The sequence below is a fragment of the Macrobrachium rosenbergii genome, chromosome 21 (assembly GCF_040412425.1).
Source record: "Macrobrachium rosenbergii isolate ZJJX-2024 chromosome 21, ASM4041242v1, whole genome shotgun sequence".
NCBI lineage: Eukaryota > Metazoa > Arthropoda > Malacostraca > Decapoda > Palaemonidae > Macrobrachium > Macrobrachium rosenbergii.
The window spans coordinates 42,501,773-42,516,146 of NC_089761.1; the positions used below are offsets into that span (position 1 = coordinate 42,501,773).

At 35.8% G+C, this 14,374-nt stretch overlaps 2 long non-coding RNA genes across 3 annotated transcripts in view; one reads left to right on the forward strand and one right to left on the reverse strand.

Moving 5' to 3' along the window:
• The window catches only part of LOC136850011 (uncharacterized), a 330,286-nt gene that overhangs the window by 190,312 nt on the left and 125,600 nt on the right, over positions 1-14,374 (reverse strand). For both annotated transcript variants that reach the window (XR_010856509.1, XR_010856508.1), the window contains one exon: positions 7,989-8,089. This is a non-coding gene — a long non-coding RNA (uncharacterized lncRNA). The remainder of the gene's footprint in view (positions 1-7,988; positions 8,090-14,374) is intronic.
• LOC136849592 (uncharacterized) lies at positions 10,347-11,698 on the forward strand. The gene is made up of 3 exons (XR_010856332.1): positions 10,347-10,699; positions 11,014-11,099; positions 11,256-11,698. It is a non-coding gene; the product is annotated as an uncharacterized lncRNA (long non-coding RNA).

Genomic DNA, 14,374 nt, shown 5'->3' on the forward strand with positions numbered 1-14,374 from the left:
AAAAAACTCGAAGCAAATCGCAAAGAAAATTTAAAAGTTAGCAAAATATTGTTGATGAAGAAATGCAATGATTACACTGCCTCCTTCAACCGCCTTGAAAAAACATAATTAAATAACAAGAATTAAAGAATAATAAAGTCTAATATCAAAACAGAGTGACATATCAGAGGACGAACACTTCTAAAGTTACTATAAATTAAATATTTTTGGTATAATATACCAGCTAATATTGCTACTGACTCTACAGATTCAATATTTTTGATAATATGCCGCCAATTTATTTTGAAACAAATTATTAAAAATTATCCTAAACTCTCCCAAGGAATTGCCTAACAAGATAATGAAAATGTCTCATCCCTACAATACATAAAAAAAAAAAAACTTACAACATAGAGGAGTACTGTACACCGATTTCAAACATTGAAAAAATCGGAATTGAAACTATCACAAAATAAGTAAAGATTACAAAAACAATAAACACCATACATCATAAAGAAAAATAGTCTTCATGAATGTATAGTTGACACTCCATGCATACCACTGATACGTCTATGATCCCAAAATACTACCGTACAGAATACATCATCAGAACCGGAAAAAGGGCAAAAAATATTAAAATCTTTGTAGCAAAACCACTGGGTGTCAAGTGTCCTTTTTGTTAATTTATTATTATTTACAGAATTCATTGTATTATCTACAATGGAACCTTAGTTATAAGTCACTTCTACCTTTTATAAACTAGACTGCCTACGCAAAACAAAGTATTTCGACGAATGAACGAACTAATGATTTTTGTAAGATATATGTTATTACTGATAACTTCATACTTTTGACAAAACCGACGTTATGTGTTTTTAATTAAAATCAAACACTTAAATAAAAGTTCTATTTACAATGAAAAAAATGCATGGAACTAACGTTGCATTTTGAACCTGTTTTTCTATATTTTGAGTTGCTCGAATACGGGAAAAATAAAAAAAAACAAAATCTGCTGAAATCAAACAAAGCAAATTTAAACAATAATACCTGGTGATAACCGCCAAAACACCTGGGTAAAAATAAAGGGCAAAAAGGTAATGACCTCGTTCCAGAAATAATAAAACCCAGGTCAGTTGGGTCAGCAGTAACCTGATGACCGTTCATTCATAGAACAGCTCTCAATCAAATTTCGATTCAGGGAACACAATCGAATGTCGTATCGCGAGCGATCTTGAGAAAATGTAGTTTACGAACTTTCCACAAAAGCACTTATTTACCCAAGGAAAGATGTATTTCCCAAACAAGGAACAACAGCTGTCAGTTGTTGATGATACAGCAGGAGTTGGCATCCAGGGACAAACAAACAAAAAATAATTGCACAAGAATAGCCGTGAATTCGATGAGGAAAAAAACTGTTAGTATAATGGCGAAGAAATAAAAATAATTGCACAAGAATAGCCATGAATTCGATAAGGAAAAAACCTGTTAGTATAATGGATAAAAAAATAAGAGTTGAAATGAACTCAGACTTGCTCAGGAAACAGTCACACAAAAAAAAGAACAAAAATCCTAAAAATAACAACAGCGGTGATTTGACAAGACCAATTATCGTTATATAAAGCTGGACCTTTGCTAGCATAGGCTCCTGCTTGTAGGAGCAGATCGCTAATTATTAAGGACAAAAATCATTATTATTATTATTATTATTATTATTATTATTATTATTATTATTCAGTAGATGAAACCTATTTATATGGAACAAGCCCACCAAAGGGGCCATTGACTTGAAATTCAAGCTTCCAAAAGAATTTGGTGTTCATTAGGAAGAATCAAGAGGAAGTGAAATACAAAAACAAGATAAAGATATTTACATATAGTTGGTATGCAGGGACAAGCAAACCAAAGAATATTGTTAGAAGCATCAATCACAGTTTATACTGAAATGATAAAGTAATGGCTGTTATCCAGGGATAAGTAAGTACAGGAAAGAATGTTTCATTTGAGTTTCATTTGACACGGATTAGTAAAATCAGGAATGTTTACCAAACAACCTTTATGAAAATACACTGGGGACTAGATTCTTAGCCTTAGTGCTTTCCAAACTCCGAATGGGGTAAGATATGTACGTATGTATACTATGTATATATTAAGCTAAAGGAAATATATTTTTAATCCTAAGGAAACAAGCTGTGTACATTAATTAGAATAAGCATGTCTATAAAAATAAAAAGTGTACAAACAGAATCTGTTCAACAAAATGAAAACCACCCACAATTTTTTTAATTTTGGTGAAAGCAGAATAGATACCCCCTCCTTTGTAAATGTAACAATTGTAATTTCCAGTTGTAATGCCTCAGTTACGGCAAGGTCCTCCCTGGTGTTAGCTGCACTGATTACTGAAAATTAACGGTGAAAAATTTTTGAATACTCCATAAATTCTCATTATGAAGGCGTGCGGCGAAATAAGTTCGCCTGTTCTCGCACCAAAGTGTTACTCTCACCTCCACACGAGTTATTTTTCAGCTTTCAGCTAAGTGAATGATATTATTTTCAGCTGTCTGTCTGGACGACTAAAGAATAGGACATTTTATGGCTAAGTGAAGTACTCACAGTAACCTGTTTAGACGAAAAAAACTGAAAAGAGTTAATTTATTATAACCTCCAGTAGACTGATTGGTAATTTTTACCCCCATGATATTTCGTTTTTAAAATCTTACTATTGACGAAGAGGAAAGAGAATCAGTTTTACTCATATTATTGGATCGTTTCTCTATATTTTGTCAAAACTTTATATAAAACTACATTACTAACATTACTATCTAAAAACAGACTATTCCACACTGTTTAAATGTTCAGTGCTACTGTAACCCTTTCCAATTTCTCTGAAAGCTGAGAAACTCATCAAACCGAATGATACAGTACATTTAAACTCACGTGTAAATATCTCTACAGATATCTCCTCCCCTGACATCAATAAACAACCAAACACCAAAAACTAACGATTAAAAAAGAAAGGATAAGGGAAAACAATTAAGATCGAGGGCACCAGACTGGGAGATGATAATGAAGAAGAACTAATCGTTCTCGAGAAAAGAAAACTGGGCGACCCAGAGCTTTGTCCCCATAGCTACAAGTAAACAATCAGGGGATACACCCCGCGATACGCCAGAGGACACACGGAGACATCCCCTCAGGAGAAGGGGCTGGAAAGCCGTCGGTATCCCGCAGGTATCAGTGTAAAACCCAACGGAACCCCAGCAGGTCATGCTTCCTCTGGGGGCAAATCTACTCGGACGGGGTTTATTGAGTCCGCGAGTCGTCGTATTAATGAATTTGGATTCTCCTGTTGGGTTCGTCTGTCTAATCCCAATCGTGAATCATCTAATCCGAGCTTGTTGTCTTTTGTACCACACAAACACTCGGCAGATTTCGGGTGGCTGGGATGGTTTTACAGAGGTCCTCTCCACGCTTCCTATTCTCGCAAACAAGGTAGACATAATTTAAACTTATCCTAATTTAAACTAACTTAATCGTACAAAAATTCCTGCCGCTGTGCGTTTACTCATACAGACACATGTATGTATTACGAGCACTGAAGTGTACATAAAGAGGAAGGAGATTCTCTGTTGCAATTTGTAGTTGTAGAACTTAACATATGCATAAAGCGCTGCTGTAGAATTCTTTCCAATAACTGCCAATTTATAATCATAAGTTTTACATACTAAGATAATGACTGAGAGAATCTTTGGATAATTAATTATGCTGATATTTAGGAAGATCCTGTCTGATATGACGAAAGCCTATGAATTACATTATGGGGATTATTGCAATAGCAAGAACCAGTCCCGGCAAAGGGTCATCCTAATAAAAACAAAAGCATCATGTGAGAGAGAGAGAGAGAGAGAGAGAGAGAGAGAGAGAGAGAGAGAGAGAGAGAGAGAGAGAGATACGTACGTAAGTTTTACACTATACATATACTGTACATGGAGAGAGGGAGAGATTGTGTCCGCATGTTTTCCCTAGTACACTGTATATATACCTAGCAAGAGAGAGAGAAAGAGAGACAGACAGAGAGACAGAGAGAGAGATTTAAACCAGTATACACCTTAAGTAACAGCTGAACTTGTTTGCCAAGTTTTCAAATACCAATTATTCGAACCAACAGGAAAAACCATCCTAAACCTTTGTTTAAACCGGAATGGGAGCTCGCTTTTAAATGGAACAATATTACAAAGACGACTGAAGTTATACTTTAAAATTTACCACGAAATGCAATATAGTACATGCACTTTTTAATGACTACCACCAGGAAATGTGTCACTTGAAAGTAGAGACAGGAAAATAAATCAGAAAATCACACCACGGGAATGGAATAGCATATTCAAACAAGCGACGAATCTGAAGTGCTTCATAAAAAATCCATGGGCAAAAATATAATTGCAAACGTTAGCTGCTTATGGCGGAATCAAAGAGAAAATTTATTTTGTTCCAATAGATTTGTTTATGCATATTCATCTGTAAACTAATTATCAATCATCTTAATTAGAACCCACCTTCAGTTCGACGGAAAATATGCTAACTTGGTTTCAACCCTCCAGACCTCTCTCTCTCTCTCTCTCTCTCTCTCTCTCTCTCTCTCTCTCTCTCTCATTAACACAAACAAACAAACACAAAAATTCAAGCTTTTCATAATGAATACCAGTAAAGTATTAATAAATATTTTACATCAATATCTGCCATTAAACCGTAATTTACAAAAGCAGCATTACACTCTTGTTTCCATGAGGTTCCAAGCACAAACAAACAAAAAGGAAGTATTCCACCTCCACGCAGACACACAAGCATAATTCGTTATGGGTGACACTAAAACAATGAAAAGTGAGATGACCTCCCAAAGGTCAGTTTGAAATCCCAAGACGCTGTAAATGTAGATTGGTGTATGGTTTCGGCCAGGATACTTATTATAATGGAAGAAATAATTGTCTGAAAGTAATATTAATATTTATCTGAAAATAAGTCGGATATAAAGTTAGTTTTAAAGTTACATTAACCAACTTACAGGATCAGTCGATAAAGTAAAAATACTGATGGAAACTCGAAAGGAATAACTACACTCCAAACAACCCTTGTATGAAATTCAATATAAAAAAAAACAGCACTTAATCAATTACCTAAAGCTAGTTTTACTGACGTTTGTATTTTCAATAGTTAAAGATTTCCCTAAAGATGTACAACTTTTGAGTGAAATGCCATAGTTCATACTTGGCTATAAAGAATGTGTTACTGTAAAAAAAATAATAATTCATTATTAACTCCCATTTGATGGAAATTATTTAGCCTATCACCCCAAAAATTTGGAAATAAACATTACAAATATAAGAATTTAAATGAGAAAATTTGTAGTTGCAACAGCTTCATTTTCTTAAGATCTAAAGGTTCTTTTTCCTGATGTTTTACATAGCTGTAGATTTACTAAAAATTTTCAGCGAATATTTCTTAATTTCCTGTATATAAATATTCAGCACCAAAATATAAACTCACCTCCCACTTCACCCGCCTATCCCCAGTGCATTGAACACTGCAAGCTTCTTTGGCTAAATTTCCTTCAAGATGCCTAAAATATACTGGTGGGTTTGTGAAGACATCTCTTAATATTTTCAGTTCCCATTATTATCGCAATTTTACTCGAGTTGCATCGCTTCATCAAATTTCTCATTTTACATTATTTTAACTGCTTCCTCTAGCTTCTATCTCAAAACCACTATTTCATGGTTTTACCAACTGCTCTTGTAGTACTCATCAAATACTTAAATTTTATTAATTATATTTTTGTAACATACGTTTTTACTTTGCAAAGAAAGAAAAAAATTAGTTTTAATTTAAGTAACAATTCTGTGTTGATTGCCTGAAAGCTCTGACGTCACAAATCATAATACACGTCACATAAAGATAAAAAATTTTTTAGCAACTTTTGTCACTTGCTTACATTCATCTCCACAGATCGCATTCCAGAAAGGATAATATGCTATCAACAACTTCTTCAGGCTTAGTAGAAAGTACAGTGCTTCATATTGCTAGAACAGGGCTGAGTACACAGCCCCAAAATAACAAAAGCAACATTTTACGAGCTAATGATAATCCACTTCACAAGAAACCCGAAACCCGATGCATGCAAGCCAAACAGAAATATAAATGTAAAAAAGAAGAAAAAAAATATAAATGTAAAAAAGAAGAAAAAAAGAAACAAGAAGGCTTGTTAGGAATAACAATGAAGACAATTATTAAAAAAAACACATCTTTTCTGATAAAGGATCAATTCGTACAGCAGACTTCAAAAATACAACTTTGTCTCCAGACCAAAATTAACTAAACTAAAAGCTGGACCTGTTATATATCTCTAATACGTAGTATAGCTGACCTGTCAAGAATGGCGTCAATATTTAAGTAATTGTACAATTGCACTGTAATCACTGCAAATATTTAAAAGGCTCAACATAACTGTCGGGAGCGTTAAAGTTAAACGTGGAGTTAAATCCCGTAGACTGTGTGTGTTATACACAGGAAAATAAAAAAATTAAATCTTGCGTTTTATACAGCGGGATAGTACATTACATGGATAAATAGTAATCTTTTCATTCATATAACTATATATATGTGTGATCACAATTTGTCAGAGGAAGAGTATCCATAAACCAAATAATGATACAGTACAGTACAAAGAAATTTAATTGGCAATGGATCACGACGGGTCCAAAGAAGCCAAAACTTTCCTTTGAGAGAGAGAGAGAGAGAGAGAGAGAGAGAGAGAGAGAGAGAGAGAGAGAGAGAGAGAGAGAGAGTGATTTATGGGCATTCCATTTGCTTTAAGCATGCCCACAGCTGAATCACAAACCTCCCCTGGGTCCAAACAAAATGAAGTTGAGGATTTACGCACACCCACCGGATTATTTTTGAAGATTTCCCCTGAAATCCTCTTGAGAACTAAGACGAGGGATATGGCCAGCCTAAATTAAGTCTGGGAAACAATTAGGATTAGGACGAAAGGGTAGCAGGGAGCCCTGGATCGGAAATGCCCACGATGGTAACCTCTGTTTCGTTTAGTTTCCTTGTTTTCTCTCTCTCTCTCTCTCTCTCTCTCTCTCTCTCTCTCTCTCTCTCTCTCTCTCTCTCCATGCTGATGCATGTGCAAATTCAAATATAAAATACAGAATATAAAAATCTAACTTTAATTTATGAGCAGCATATTTAAAATATGCCATTCAATTACGATTTAAATCAATCAACACAACTGTTTAAAGCACAAAAAATGAAACTGAAGAATATTCACATCAAATAACGGTTCGACAAGCCCAACGTCAATTTTCATTTTTGTCTTAATGAAAACTGTCATGTTTACAGAAAGAGAGAAAAGCGAGGAAACGGACTTGGAGGAGGAGGATGAGGATGAGGAGGAGAAGAGAATTGGGAAAGTACACGATAGATACTGGCTCTGGAACGAAAGGCTTAACAAGGATTATTGGGCTCTTAAAGGATGATTTCTGGAGATGAACTGATAAAAATCTACAGGCTTGATAAAAGGCATTCATTAACCTGGACGTCGTGGGGTCAGATGGGCCACAAAGGAGGTCAAAAATGCCAGTGCCCTGAATATTTTTCCCTCTCAGGAAACAGCCCAGTTTCTTTAGCAGATTTCGTTAAAAACATAAGAGACGAAATTCGGAAAATGCTTAATGATTAATGTGGGTTTCTCTGTAAGATTTACGATACAATAGTGTGTAGTTGTAAAGAAATCGAGCAGCTAAGAAGGACAATTTGGGTATAACAATTATCTACGTATCTGGTAAAAACGACACCAGTCAATTTTTTACAACAGTATATTAACGGCTAACCTACGTAGGCCTATTTGTTCTTAACTCTGGAGAAATAACGGATCTTATAGTAGGAGATGAGATGTCCACCTTTAAAATTCCTGTGAATAAAAAAAAAATCCAATAAAATGCTGTACTTACCGGTATGCACTACAGCAGCCTCATGTCTCCTCTTTCATTTTCTTACTAGTTTCCAAATTGTCTCCCGATCATTTACAACAGACACATAACCGAAGGGGCACCTGTTCGTGAAAAAAATGGGTAAAATTAACATTGTATTATTATAAGCATACATACTATAGAAATATATCACTTTCCATATCATGTAGTACTTTCCCATGACACGGGATGGCTCTCGAGAAAAAGCACGACAATGGTCTCTCTAAAATATTCATGTTTTAACTCCTGAATTGTAGAGGAGCCACTGCGGAAAAATTAAATCATTTAGGTAGTTTATAAACCAACACTTAAATCTCACCAGAAGCACGTCGAACTACATTACACCCCTCTATTTTGGAAGCATTCTCCCGCTTCCTGGGATAGTAAAGGCCATCCTTTCTAATAACTCTAATAGCATCTTTCCTCCAGATTTTTTTTATCAAGCTATCGTCTTCATTCTTTCTTCATGACCAAACCTCCCCAAAACACTTCCGTCCACCTTTTCACACCTATAGGCTAATCTTGTTGTCAAGTATCCGTACCAACACATTTCCCATCCTTTCTCTCACAAAGGAGTTTCGTCAGCAATCTTTTCATACATTCCCAACTTGGCTTCTTTAGTCACTATCTACCCAACCTTTAGCACAGACAATGTCATTTGAGAAAGAAAATAGAAAACCAGCTGGGAATTGTCACAAGTTACTTTACTCTTTTACCCATCGGTGGGTGCAGCTTAGAATACATTGCTAAACCAGGAGATTAATTTTTCTATGTACACCCGAATAAATTTACAGTACAGTATCCATCAAACAGTAAATTTACAAGTGGTCTTTGATGAAGAACTCTGAGCTCTGATTTTCAATTTTCATCTTGAGGGTTGGGTCAAGGTCAACTTTGAAGATAATCTCCTCCCACTATCCCTCTTAACACAGCTAATCCCAGATAAACTGAATCATAGAGCCTTCGAATGAAAAAACAACATACAACACGAGATCAGGGGAGAGTTGATTTTATAGGGATCTTAACCACTACTTTTTTTTTTGTTTTTGTTTTTGTATTAGAGCCCCAAGAGTCATATTTGATACTGTGGAGGCCACCAGATTCTGTTATAGGACGCCACTCACTGGTTTTCCTCCGGAAGGCATACAATACGAAGTAAAGTCGCACATGCAACGCTGTAGGAAATAATGCAAGTTAGATATACAGAGACATACATCTAAAACGATCTGGCAGGGAGATAAAAAAATATGAGACACTTTCCTCGACATGGCTGGTGCTATAAAAAGTTTAGACTGAAATTCCAGGAAAGATAAAACGTGTACTGTTATGACAACTCAACCTTTTTCTGCATACTAATTCATATATTGTACCTTATCATTAACAGACGTACTGACAAGTCTACGTACTAACAGAATACTGATATATAACTACATTTGAAGTTTCTTTGGTCCTTAATCAAACAGCTGAGTAATTTGATGCCTCCAATATGCAATGGCTAAGACTTATAATTTCACTAGACTCATTTATGACTCTCATTTTCACTTTCAAAGAAATATTTAACTCAAGAATTAGACCAAGAACGTAAATAAAGAAATACAATCAGAGGACTGGAGAAAAGATTGAAAACAACGTTAGTCACAGCATTACCAGAGAGATTAAGTTCTCAAGTAAACAATCTGAAGCAGCTGTTTAACCCAAACCAAGGCTCTGGGCGACGATTTATTAAATGGTGGCTTAGAATGTCCTGGCAACAATCTGCCACTGCGGATTAAGAGAGAGAGAGAGAGAGAGAGAGAGAGAGCAGCATCAGTCTATTCCGAATGAGAGAGAGAGAGAGTAGCTTGGGGCAGGCATCAGTCCATCCATCCAGAGAGAGAGAGAGAGAGAGAGAGAATTTGTAGCTGCAGGCAGGCATCAGTCTATTCTGTGAGAGAGAGAGAGAGAGAGAGAGAGAGAGAGAGAGAGAGAGAGAGAGTGGATAGTTTGCCACTTCGTCAAACAACAATAAAACATGTAAGCAAACAATTTGTAGAAACAAATTCTTTGGCACTAACCTGGCTTCAAGAGAGCTAGGGTTGTCAAGCACATCTTAATGCAAAGGTTTTAATTATTTGGTGCTAGAAAAATAACCCACGAATAAAATTCTTACGGAAAAACGTAACAGAAAAAGAGCCACAAGTTAGCTACAAAAAAAAAAAAAGGCAAAAGAAAAAAATCACTTTTAATCTTAACACAATAAATGTTGAAAAATAACACTAAGTCATTTTTTTTGTTTTCTGTTTTGTTTTTATAATATGGTAATTTGGTAAGTTTGTAAATGATTGTTTTAATTTTAACTTGCATTTTAAGTATTTACATATTTTGTTTACATAAAATGATGACAATTCCTTAATAACCTGTTAAAAATTAAGATGGTTTGGGTCGTTGAAGAGATTTGCTGCTCGTTATACATTTCTTACAGAAAGGAGAAGTGGACGGCTTTTAATGAAAATGAATGTAGTTCTTAACCATCTTCACCAGTGACAACATTGGATTTACTTACCTCTTTATCGTCATGGTGAAAAAATAAGTGATCGGTACCATGGATCCGCATCTTACGTTACCTTCTGCTTGGAAGCCTTATCAAGAGCCAGCACAGCAATTGTGATTTGTTGCATTTACAAACAGCATACACGGACAGTATGGGTTGTGAGGTACGTCATCATTTTTAAAGGTCATTTAAATTTTATGATTTATAATCCATAGTTCATTTAATAATAAAAAGTCCCTTGCTTTGCTTTTTAGCCCCCACAAATAAATATACCCTTGGATAATATTTATATCATTTACAATTTTCATGGGATTGCCATATTATAATTTCCCAGTCATAGTTAAGAGATTCATTTATCTGCAGTTACTTTGTGCTGGTTAGATAATTTCAGTGTTGTATCATATTTTGGTATTTTCTCATTTTGCCACTTTTATGTTAATTAGTCGTTTATTTACATTCGTTGTTTTTATTACTTAGGTGGTTATTCGTTCGGCCTTACTGTAATTTTGGCTTGTTGTATACAAGTAATATACTTAATACGCAAAGTGGACCATTGCCTTTAGGTAATTATTATTTTGGTAGTGTTAAGTGAAATCCATTATTGATACAATACATATATTTGAATGGCATTCCTGTGTTTAAATAATTTATTAGTGATTTCGATAGTTTAAATTACCATTTGAAGTGTAACTGATATTTGGTATTTTATATTTATCTAGGGGTTCTTGAAAATGGTAATTGGAAGTTGGAGATGCTTGACCATCGCTTTGACCTCCATTTAAGGCGATCATCTTCGACAGCAGTAACAACAGCATTGGTTTTAATTTGAGCAGCAATACATGAAACCATTTTATTATATCTTATTCAATTTCTTAGTTCTTTAATTAAAGTTTTTAAAGTTCATAATTTTATGAAGGTTTCATTGAAATAAGAAAATTGCTCTTTGTATTAATTTTCCAATTACGTAGTAAATTTTTCGAGATGGCGCCCAACGTGGGGCCTAAGTAAGGTGCTGTTTTTGCTGTCTGGTTAGCTTCCGGGTTGGGGTTTCGTTTGTTTGTGGGTCCATGGTCTATCCTTTACATTTTATTGAAATGAGTGTAGAATTAAAGACTCGTAAATATATTCGTGGCCAAGTAACGCGGTTGTTTAATGAACATGATAAATTCACGAGTATGAATAAAACTTGAGTGCAAGGCTGTTCAAATTAAACTGGTTACGTACAGTGATCAGTTGAACAGTCTTAATACTGTAATCAGAAGTCTTTGTATGGAGACGGGAAAAAATGACGAGGAGTTCTTATTAGAATTGCAGTCTTGTGATGATTACTCAGATAAATTAAATACCTGTTTTGCTGTTTTGCAACTGATGGATTCTAAGCCTGAGGCCAAGGATTCTGAGACCGCAAGAAGTCTCTTGAAGAGTTCTGTAGTTCCACTTCCGGTTTACGCTAGCACCGAAAGTGAAAATGTTGAAAAATTTCTTGTTGAGTTTGAATCGGCTATTGCCACATATTCTTACACTGAGAGGGATAAACTATTACTTCTCAAGCAACAGGTATCAGGCAGAGCCTCAATTTTGCTCGAGAATCTTGAAATTTCAAAGCAGACTTATACTGATGCTAAGAAATTGCTTAAAGAAGCACTGGCTTCTCGTTCACTGCAGAAATTCAATGTAATTAAGCAATTAAGTGAAAAGAAGCTTGAGTACGGTACTGATCATTTTTCCTATATTGGAAAAATTACTAATGTAACTGAAACTTTTCTACATTGGAAATCAAAGTAGATGATATTTTGCAGTATTTCATCTGGCAAGGCATGAATGAGTCCTTTAAAGCTCAGCTGGTAAATGTGACTAATCATGTACGTCCATCACTTGAGGAGATAAAGGAAAAATTCTTTGAAGCATCTGAACGTTATATGGACGTCACAAGAAAGTTTAATGAAAGGGGAGACAAGGAGGAAAATCTTCTACATCACTTGCAGTTAATGTTAAATATGAGGATAATGAAACTAACAGAATTAGTACTGCTGACGCCGCTTCTCCGAGGAAAAGGTGCACTCTTTGCCAGGAAAACCATGCAACACACAAGTGTATAAAATATAAAGAACCAGAGCATAAGCTGAGACGCTTAGAAGAACTTAATGGTTGCAAGAAATGTGCTAACATTGGACATACCACTGACAAATGCAAGTTTAAATTCTTTAAGAAATGCTATTTTTGTAAGGGTTGGCACTTTTCATTTTTGTGTGATCATCAAGGTGAAAAATCTCATGATGAAAAACTACAGGTGAATGGGAGAGGTGGCAAGGAAGTAAAAGCAGGTAAATCAAAACACAGGAAACCTCGAGTGATGTGATGATTATAACTAAGGCTTTGCATACCTCTGATGGCGCCTCTGTTTTGCCAACTTTTACCTGTGAAATGTTGAATGGAGCCCTTGTTCGAGGTTTAAAGGACTGTGGCTGTCAGACCAGTTTTGTAACTGAAAAACTTGCATGTGATAATAAGTTGAAAGTGTTAGAAGATAATGTCTCTTTAACAGTCAATGGTTTTAATTCAAGTAAGAAGTATAAATCCAAGATAGTTGAATTAAAGTGCAACTTTGATGATAAGGCTTGTGTAATACATGCATTGTGTGTGACAAGCATAGATATAAATTTGTCATTGCCAGGAATTTCAGAAGTGGCCAGGGCCTTTGCCAAAAAAGGCTTCAAATTAGCTGATAAATATTTGACTGATGGTAGTGATAAAATAAAGGACATTGACTTGATACTTGGTACAAATGACCACCATGGTAAAATACAACTAGAGTGGGAGTTATAATGTATTAGAGACTTCATATCACTGTATCTATTGTTAAAGGTTTGGATTGGAATTGGAATATGAAATTTAGGCCAAGGGCCAAGCGCTGGGACCTATGAGGTGATTCAGCGATGAAGGGGAAATTGAGAGTAAAAAGGTTTTAAAGGTGTAACAGGAGGAAGACCTGACCTCGCAGTTGCACTATGAAACAACTGTTAGTAGAGGGTGGAAAGTAAGATGGGAGGAAGATAATATGAACGAGGAAGTGCAGTAAAAGGAATGAAAGAGGCTGCAAGCTAGGGACCGAAGGGACGCTGCAAAGAACCTAAAGTAATATGGGGTATGTGGATACAGATGTAGCGCTAAACTTTCAAACATCCGGTACACTATTCTTCCAGAAATTGCTTCATTTACTGCATTAACCCTATACGTACTACTTCTTTCTCTGCATCTTTTCCCACTTCTAAGTGGGGTCGATGTTTCTGACTGCTTTCCTCCACTTGGCTCGGTCAAACACATCGTCCTCTGACAATAGTTTGTCTCTGAGACCTTCTCTAACTACATCCATCCACCTTCGCTTCGGTCTTCCTCTCGCTCACCCACCAGCCACCTCCATCTGCATCACTCTCCTCCCTACGTATTATGTCTCATCCCTTCTCATCACATGGCCATACCATTGCAGTCTTCTTTCCTGGGCCTTCTTTGATAGTTCTGCGACTTTAGTAGTTCCTCTTATTCTTTCATTTTTGATCCTGTCCATGTTTGAACCTCCACGCATCAACCTGAGCATTTTCATCTCTACCGCATCCAATTTCTTCTCTCGCACTCTCTTTACCGGCCATGTTTCTGCTCCATACATCAAAGCTGGTCTCGCTACTGTCTCATACACTCATCCTTTACTCTATATGTTGATTCTGCGGTCGCACTAGGCACCTGACACTTTTCTCCAATACATCATTCCCCCTAATACGTACATTCACGTATAAATCAATGGATCCGTACAGCCAACTGATTTTTAAACATTTACTGCAAG